This window comes from Medicago sativa, chromosome 5 (assembly GCF_051527215.1).
Source record: "Medicago sativa cultivar Bolivia chromosome 5, Bolivia_mono, whole genome shotgun sequence".
Classification (NCBI taxonomy): Eukaryota; Viridiplantae; Streptophyta; class Magnoliopsida; order Fabales; family Fabaceae; genus Medicago; species Medicago sativa.
In genome coordinates this window covers 56,117,172-56,126,789 of record NC_140753.1, presented here as the reverse complement: position 1 = coordinate 56,126,789, position 9,618 = coordinate 56,117,172, and the positions used below count along the sequence as shown (strand labels likewise).

At 32.1% G+C, this 9,618-nt stretch overlaps 1 long non-coding RNA gene across 1 annotated transcript; it reads right to left on the bottom strand.

Annotated features, from left to right (window-relative positions):
- Positions 1 to 3,166: 3,166 nt before the first annotated feature.
- On the bottom strand, positions 3,167 to 3,787 carry LOC146923281 (uncharacterized). The gene is made up of 2 exons (XR_015012873.1): positions 3,598 to 3,787; positions 3,167 to 3,486 (listed from the first exon to the last, which is right to left on the bottom strand). It is a non-coding gene; the product is annotated as an uncharacterized LOC146923281 (long non-coding RNA).
- Between the last annotated feature and the right edge of the window lie 5,831 nt (positions 3,788 to 9,618).

Sequence of the window (9,618 nt, the reverse complement as noted above, 5' to 3'; positions counted from 1 at the left end):
TTACTTACGTCTACGTTATATCTTCTGCATCTGATCTCTTCTAGTTCTATTTCTCGACTACTAATGCTTAATGGAATTGATCTTGGTCCAATGGTGGACTAGGTAGAGTGTCCCACAAGTTGACGAGTATTTATTAAATTTTTTCCTTGAGTAGTGAGCTACACTAAAAACAAATTGTTTAGCGAAACCTGAGTTTAATTTATGTGTGGAACAATTCTTGGTCAACATATACTTACCTCCCAACCGAATTTTGGATTACGACCCATATTCACTATTGACAGGAGGTTTAACACAAAAAAACCACATTTCACTATTATGATAAAATGTATTAAAAACTCACTAGTCCATAGATGTCATATGCCAAGATAAAAATTGTTGTCGATTGTAAGACCCATAATTTCAGTATAACACCAATATGAAAAATTGTTGTCGATTGTAAGACCCATAATTTCAGTATAATTTTTGAATTAAAGACTCGTCTAATTTGCATATGCTGACAAGGATAAGTGTCTGCTTTAATTCTAGTTTGTTGTAGACGAGCTTGTTTGTGAAGTTATTTGCATGAATGCCTGTACTGAGATTTATATATCGTCTTAAAATATGTTAGAGATGTCACGTGAGAGGAATTTGACTTAATTGAGATTTAGATAAGAGCATTAACACATTGTTAGAGTCAATAAAGTACACTATAAATTTTATAATTATCTTAGCTTTAATTGAGTTGAGGAAAATTTAAGACTAGAAATCGAACACATGAGTGTATGTATTTGATCATGTGACAATTCAATCCTCAACTTTCCCTTTGAATACTCTCATTTTTACACACATTTTCTCTTCTTCATCTTCTCTCTACCCACAAGTCTCTATCTGTCACATTCATCTTCAAATTTTTTCCTTCTTTGGTTCTTAAGAGATCAAAGCTTAGCCTTGGTCATCACTTGTAATAGATTGTTCTCAAGAATACATTGCAAGATTGAGGTAGCAAATTTCTCTCCCTTTTTTCCTCTATGTTGGCCGAACCCTGTTATTGTGGTAAGGGGTCGGTTTTTCAACTCTTTCTCATTTATTCCTTCACAAATATTATAGACCGGGTCATTATGAGTATATGTATAAAAGAAAATTTTGATTTTGAGAAAAATTGTTTTGGTCAAAATATTTTAGTTTTTGAAGGTTCAGAAAATCATTTTCTTTACATGGATAAGCTTCTTTTGAGCCAACTTATTAATCTAACTAAGAAAAATTTTGGAAAAAAAATTGATAGCTAAGGTTTGTGTCAGGTTGACCCTCTCTAAGTTTTCGGGCACAAAAATAAATAAATTTTGCTTTAGGTCGTAGTTAGATGAGCCTGTATATTTAAAATGATGAAAATGGAAATATGGTTTGTGATCAAAGGTTAAAGATTAAAAAATTTAGAATCAAAATACTATTTTGAAAGTGTTAAGAGTTTGTATGATATAATTTGTCTGAGACTTTCTAATTATTGTCTAGATAGAAAGTCCTGGTAAACGATGTAAATACAATGGAGACTCTGTCAAAATGCCATTAGAAAATTGCACTTAGTGATTTGCTTAAAGTACGTTGCGTAAAGTTTCAAGCAAGAGTTGTTTTGAAAAATGCATATGTTGGTACAAATTTAATTTTGTTCCAGGTTAAAAGTTTTGAAGAAAACAACAATTTTAAAGCGTTAAACAATGTCTAGAAAAGTTTTTGAAATGATTTCATTTTTCTAAGTGACAGTCAAATTTTTTATCTAAGTTTTCGAGCAAAAAAGTTAGGGAAAACGAACCTTTCCTTTTTGACTTAGTTGGATGAACCATATGGTTAGGTAGTGCAAACTGGGAAGTTTGTTATTGACATACGTTATTTATGTGGTTTAGGGAACCAAGCCCCAATGAGCACATGAGCGATTATTTTAGGAAAGCTTGTTGAGGTAAGGAAGCATTATAACGATATTACATATATTAGAATGCATGTGTGTTTGTACGCATGTTTGTGTGCCAAGTTGCTATGTGTTTATCATTGTGTTGTTGCATTTGATAGATTTTGATTAGATATGATTTTCCGAAATACAAATATTGGAAGAATGTTATTGTTATGAGTATTGTTCTCTAAAATAATAATTGTTATGATTAAGGTTATTTGATCAACTAAAGTTTGACACCGTATTCATACAATGTAAAAAAATACACATTCATTACTGTTGATATGAATATGAGAGATCCAATTAATTAAATAGTATTGTATGATATTCAAATACAATGTTAGATACCCAAGACGTTATCAACTTAACATTTAGATGTTGTTGTTACATATGCTGGATTGATATGTATGTTGTTGTTTTACCGAGTCTTGGTTGCTCGACCGTCATAAGGGGTTACCTTGGACATGTTAGAATGGGCACTACATGATTGCTCGACCGTTGTGAGGGATTACTTGAGTTGTATAATTATGGAAATCATAAATTTTTAGTGGGGGTTATCCACGACACTTTATGGAATGGTAAATACTGGGATAATTTACACGAGTCTTACATTTTAAACTAATTGTACATTTCTCTTATTCATTAACTTAAAAGTCATGTTTTTTGCTATGCCATGTTATGTTTTATATCTATATTCTTTTATATATGTTATTTTTGGATCATGATCCTCTACTTTACCTATGGACTTGGATAATGCCCTAGGCTCTTAGTAGTAAAGTCGCAAGTTGATGCGAAATTGAAGACATTGTAGAACGAGGTGTGAGTCACCTAGACTACATCAAAGCATGTTAAAAATATACTCTCGTTGTTAAAAATCAGGGTGTTATATCGATACAACAATACATATAATTAATTAAACTATTTACTGTTATTATGGTAAGTAACAATAATTTTGTAGTGACGTTCTAGATTTCATAAATTCTAAAACCCAACAAGGCATGAGACTGAGAGGCTACTAAATCTAGTTAACACGTAAGAAACATATAATTTTAAGTGATTGAAAATGATAAGTGTAAAAACATGTTATAAAATAAAATTGTAGGTTTTGAAGTAATATAATAACTATCTTTTAACCTAATTCTTAAAGTTATTGTTATAGGTAGTACGACTGAAATTACGTTATGTTATGCTTGAGTTGGATATGACATAATGTTACCTCCAAAATTAAGAGAGAATAAGACAATATAATTAAAACTCGTTGTTGTCTTTGGATAACATTAGAGTACGAAATCATAAATGCAAGGTTCACGAGTTTATGAAAATAAAAATAAAATCATTGTTCTAGTACATTAAATATTCGAACATAACATATAATGCATATTTGCTTTGCTACCATGATAACTCATTCTCCTCTATAGGGAGTTTTTTTTCATTCTCCTTGATTTGGTGCTCAGAGAACTAGTGAGGCTTTGCAGACCATTCACACTTATTATTAATGCATTTCAAAGAAAAACTATTGTGTGTATATCGTGGACAATCCGCATCCGTTTCACATCCATAACACACTGTAATGAAGAAATATAGTAAAATAATGTTACTAAAAAATGATTAAAGAAAGTTATGTATGAACTACAAAGCAAAGAAGGAAATTTGAAATGTATGAAAACATGACTTACAACGACCAACTTTTGTTGTGATAAGAAATAAAGAAATGAATTGAATCATAGGAAAAACAAACTTGTGAATTTCAACCATATTTTTTCGTCTTTTCATGTGAAAAGTAGAACATGACTTGATCTTTATATAGTTTATAAAGTTCATTAAGTACACCAATGTGTTGTGTTTGTCCATTTAGCACACCTAATAAGGAGGATACTTAAGAAGCTTGCTAATTATAACAATATTTTGTAACAATTTATTGATTAATTTTTTAACCTTACATGATAATAAAGGGACAAATTTCTTTTTGGACAATGATAAAGGTATTTGTCGGAATAATGCACCATTGAAGTGAGAATATGTTATTCACAAGTATAACATATTGTACGATCAATTTTTGTGGTTGATTAAATCATTGAGTAAAAAAGAACTTGTATTTAATTTTATAATTCCATGGTTTATTCTACATTGTCTTTTACATCACTTATATAATCCATATTGATTTACAAAATTATTTGGTATTGATCTGTCTTGTGAAGATTAGAGATACATAGTGGTGGTTCTCCAGAAATTGCAGTTGTTGTCGCGGTGGTTCATGGTGCTCCAATGTGGAGGAGAGTTCGCCTCCGGAGGAGAATGGTGCCTGTAGACACGGTAGGACTCCAACACTCAAGTCAGTATGTGAAAGAGTTGGATTGTGTGTAAAAACTGGGTGAATAAAAGTGTACCTTGAGTGTGATGCTGAGTCATGTTTATATAGCCGAGGAGGTCGGTAACTACCTTAGGATTTTGCGGTGTGAATCCTAGAGGTTGTAAGAGATGTCTCTAACGGTTAGGATTGATTTTGGCACGCTTATGTGCGGCATACACACATGGCTTTGGGTGCACCGTCACAATGCTTTCTCTTGAGGAATATGAGCAATGACTTTATTGGGCCACTCACATTGGGTTTTAGGTCGGTCTGGAACAAGTATTTTGAATGTAAATGGAAATGGGTTTTTAAAATAATTCATATACATTATCGAATTATGCTTTAAGTAGATTAAAGTTTCAAGAGTTTAAAAAAATTATACACATTTTCTTTGACTAAAAAAAAATGGATGTGTATTATATAACATATTTTTTATTAAAAAGTTATTAAAAGTTCAAAAACAACCTAAAAATAGATATGCAAATGACATTTATATATAGAGAGGATTTGCAAAGTATCATAACATTTTGACTACGCTTCAATTTATTTTGATTTTTCAACCAAAACGTGTAAAATTAACATTTTGCTTTGAGTAACCATATACTCATAAGTCAAATTCCGTTCCCTAATTTTGCTAGCATGTTCATAAGATCATAAGAACATCTCTCAATAAATATTGGAGTTTTTAAACGAGTGATGAATTAATTCGTGGGCATAATTATATTTTAAACAAAGACAACTCATATCTAATGCTGTATCTTAGCAGAAAAGCTTTCCCATCTTTTGAGTAAGGCACTCAGTTGAACCTGATGCTCATAATAAGTGAAATTTGGTCTCAACTATCATTTGATAGTTTGGTTTCTAGACCATTTTTATAATATCCATGGTTCTCCCACGCATTCAATGATTGCATGTTCTTCCCACTGCTAGTACAAAAATCATTGTCATAAGTGTTGATGATTAAATTTGACAAGTGCACCAAACCGTTTCCAAGTAATAAAGTAGTGTAACGTCCCGTATTTTCATCCAAGACATTAATTAAAAATATCCACTTCTTTAAAAATATTAGAACAAAACTAATGGAAAGATAAACTATTAAAATAAATTAATAGAAAATTACTTTTTCGAATGGCAAGATAGAAAAAATGTCTTATGAAAATGAATACTCTACTTTTCCGTTGCGCACTCTGACGCCACATCTATATACAAACTTTAGTGAGTTCTTTAATCATAAAAACAAACAATTTACTTTTTTTTTTTGCAAATAAAAACAAATAAAATATTCAGAATAACACAAATCAGTAAATATAGTTCCTAAAAAGTATAAGTTTTATATGACATAACAAAATAACCGACAGTAACCTAAGGAAAATAATACCTTGGTCAAACCGAAATCTGGCCTTCCTTTAAAAAAAAAAGAATTAAATTGCTCTAAGAATATAGAGTCAAAATAGTTTGAAACACTTTATATCTAAAATCAAGCAATGTCATATATAAAATCAAAAGATTAATAAGTTAAAGAGGTCAAACTTTTAAGATTTCATACTAAGAAAAATATTTAAATGAAATCATTGATTGCCTACCTCTTTGTATGATATCTGATTAACTTCCTCCACTCTAATTGTTGGTGAGTTTGATCCATTCCAATCATCATGATCTTGTCTACTATCTGATAAGTGCTAGGAAGTGATACTTTCATGTTATATTTTAAGCACTTTTGTTACTTGTTTTGCAAGTTATTTAGGGAAAAGCTGAGATAAAAGTGATAATTGCCTTATTACGCTTTAATTGCCTTACTTTACCCAATTGCGCAGGATTTGACCTCAAGACACTAAGCAAAGATGAAAAAAACCAAGAAAAGTGCAAAAGGGCCGCATGTACCCCATTGCTCGCGAGGCGAGCACAGCAGCTCGCAGTGGCGAGCATCAAAACAAAGCAAAAAGGCCGTAAGCACCCTCTTGCTCGTGAGGCGAGCAGAGCTACTCGCCGTTGCGAGTAAGGGCGGTTTGACCCTCCAAAGGTGACGTGGCAGAATCTTAATGGTGAAGGAAGCATCACTCGCCATGGCGAGTAAGACTGCTCGCGAGGCGAGCTCAAGCAAAGCAGGAATTCTATAAATAGCCCCTTTGCTATTCTTTGAAGGAGAGATCTTAGAGCTTGATATTTTCTTAGTTTTTCTTTTAGTTTTTAGATATAGATATTTTATAGAGAGAAATAGGGTAGATCATATAGAGTGAGAGTGATTTTGGAAGTTGGATCTTTCCTCCTTTGTTGAGACATCACAAGGTGTAATGAATCTTTCCTTTTCAATCCATCCTTGCAAGGCTTCCATGATGATGTGTAGCTAAATACCCTTTGTTGGGATGAGAGGTACTTGATCCTTGCTAACATGTAATCTTTTGATCTTGCAATATATGGTTCTAGCAATTTATATTCAATAATTGTTGTTATTCTTGTTGTTAATGCTTTCAATGAAATTCAAGATGATTTGGACACGAACTCTTGAATCTAGGGCTAGAGTAGCAATATATCTTAGGTTAACTTACTTGACATCTTTGTTAATCTTTGATAATCACCATAATCAAGAGTTTAATGCTTTCGGACATTTAGTCAGGCTGGACACGGTCGATTAAGTTATCCGATCGACTTTGTTATCGTTTAAGGGATTTGGACACGAATGTTTAAACGATATCTTAGAGTTAATTATATCGCTTTGGACACGAAGGATAGTGTAGAATTGATTGTGATAATTTTGGTTATAAAGCTAGAATTCGTATGGATCATTAGGTTATGTGTGACTCTTGGTTAAGGAACTCTACTCCTAACAAGTTTCAATCCTTATTTATCTCAACTTTTACTTTTGCAATTTAGTTTAGCTAGTTACATTTCAAACAAACAAGTACTCTTAATACTTGGAGACGATACACAAATACTTATCTTGTTTGATGCAAAACTACTTCATCACTATCAACAAGTGATTGAGGGTGATCGATTCCTCAATTTGTCAATAGTTAACAAGCAACTTATGATGGTCGAATAGACAATCCCACTTAACATTTTTATCTCTCACAACAACTTCGTTTAGTATGAAGTTTTTTCAATATTTAGTCTTACCACTAAGGGTTTCAAAAGTAAAATGTAAATCTAACGCCCAATAATAATAAACACCAAAAATTAAATGATATGGTCAACAATAATCAAATCACCAAGCAACAAAGAAGAGTGCACACAACATTCAAGACATCCACTCTAACCACCTTACAGATTTCCTATTTTTTTTTAACTTCTCTAAAATCGGCACTAAAAAGAAAAAAATCTCTAATATCGTCCCACAATATTCATTTACATCAAACCATAACTCCTTTGATTTCCTCTCAATCAATTCATTCGACATTTGGCTTAACAAGTAATTGTTTATTTTCATCATCTTGACTTAATAAAACTATTTTATCATCTATCACAAAAATAAATATGCAAATAGAACCATCAATAGGATAGATAACTCAATACATAACCAAACAAACAAAAAAATACAACAAATTAATAGAGTCAAAATAAATTGAAAGTTCTCTCAAATATTGCAAAACAAAGAAAAAGGAAGAAAACTTCAGTTTATCCACCACATACACAACCCGCAACCAGTAATCACTATTAATTATTGATTTTTTTTTGTTACAATTAATTATTGATATTAAGGAAACAGGAAACACTAAAGTGTTTTTTTTAAAGAATTATTCTTTTTAAGTAATGCCTTTGAACAAAAATTTGGGGCGTTACAAGTAGTAAGTAAAATATTCTCATCAAGGATTGTCGTTTCGACGAGGCAATTAACTAAATCTATTATAAGCAGTAAATTGGGGGGAGTTTTGCAATTGATTTGATTGTGCAAAGAAGTTGGATTTATTGCAGAAAATAAAAGGTCTGATTTAGAGTTTTAGTGGCAATTAGGGTTCCTTCAATCCCCCTACCACTTTGTTGGAATTAATGCAAATTTACCAGTTATTAAATGAAGTTTCTTATTTAAGTGGTTAGTTTGGTGAGATCTAACGTCCTCCCAAATGTCATGTTTCTCCTTAATTACCCTAAAGGTCATACATACAATATGGGGTACATGGTCGTCGATACTCTAGAGTTCCATACACAGTCAGATAGTTCTTAATTCGAGGGCTTACATTCTCATAAGTAATTAAAACGTAACATAGTTGAAATTTCTAAATTCTCATTTAAAGGAACTAGTTTTACATACAAATCTTAGACTTTCACCACATACCTTGATTAACCCTAATTGATTAAAGAACTAATAATAACCATAATTAATTAGAGATAGAAGAATAGTTTATATGTAACAAGTAGGATGTAATCCATATCCCGATCTGCACCTAATCTAGGACCAGTTACATTGACTAGGTATGTCACACTATGTAGGGCATGAAAGCATTATGTTGTCTGATACATATGAAAATTAAATAGATCTCAAATGATAACTTAATAAAAAACTCGCATTAGTAAATTCCGACACATAAATAGAGATTTATCTTGCAAACCAAAACAAAAGGTGTTTAGTTATTCACAGTAACAAAACACATATACAAGAGAAATAAGCATACTCTAAGAAGGTTCAGGAGAGCCTCCTCCTTGATGGTCCTAGCGCTTGCCTTCCTTTTGAACCACCAAGTTCTAAATGAATATTTGTGAATGAAAACATCCTTCTTGATGGTCCTAGCACTTGCCTTTCTCTTGAACCACCAAGTTATGAATGAATATTTGTGAATGTTGATAGAAGCTGTATTTATAAGCATATTTTTTTTGCTAGGTTTGGGTTGGGAAACTGGGTTTTATCTCCAAACCCGCAGAGAAAATACAACAAAACATTGTGTTCCCAAAATAGCGTGCACGACGCTCGTGGGACTAGGCGTGAGGCGCATGGCAGCTGACAGAGAGCAAAACGTTCTCTGTCCCACGGGCCTAGGGTGCATGTAGAATGTGAGAGGCGCTCAGCCTCAATGTCTGATATTGATTTTTCCATTTTTAACTTCGTTTCTTTGAGTGTTTTCCTTCTTCAATTTGGTCTTGGGACTTTGGGACATAATTCTCCCAACTAGTAATGTCTTCAAAGCCTTCTTGAACTTCATTCCATGTCTTCTAAAACTTTCATAAGGTGCCTTGTTTTGTCGAATTACATGATTTTTCAAGACAATACCAAAGAAGACTTATGAAGTTGTCTTGTTTAGGGAAGAAACAAAATTACATTACTCGATTTGAAAATATTACAAAATGTCCCATAAACCACAAGCAACTTCTTCAAAACTCCTTTTTATTGACTCAATTGACAACTAAAATGATTGAA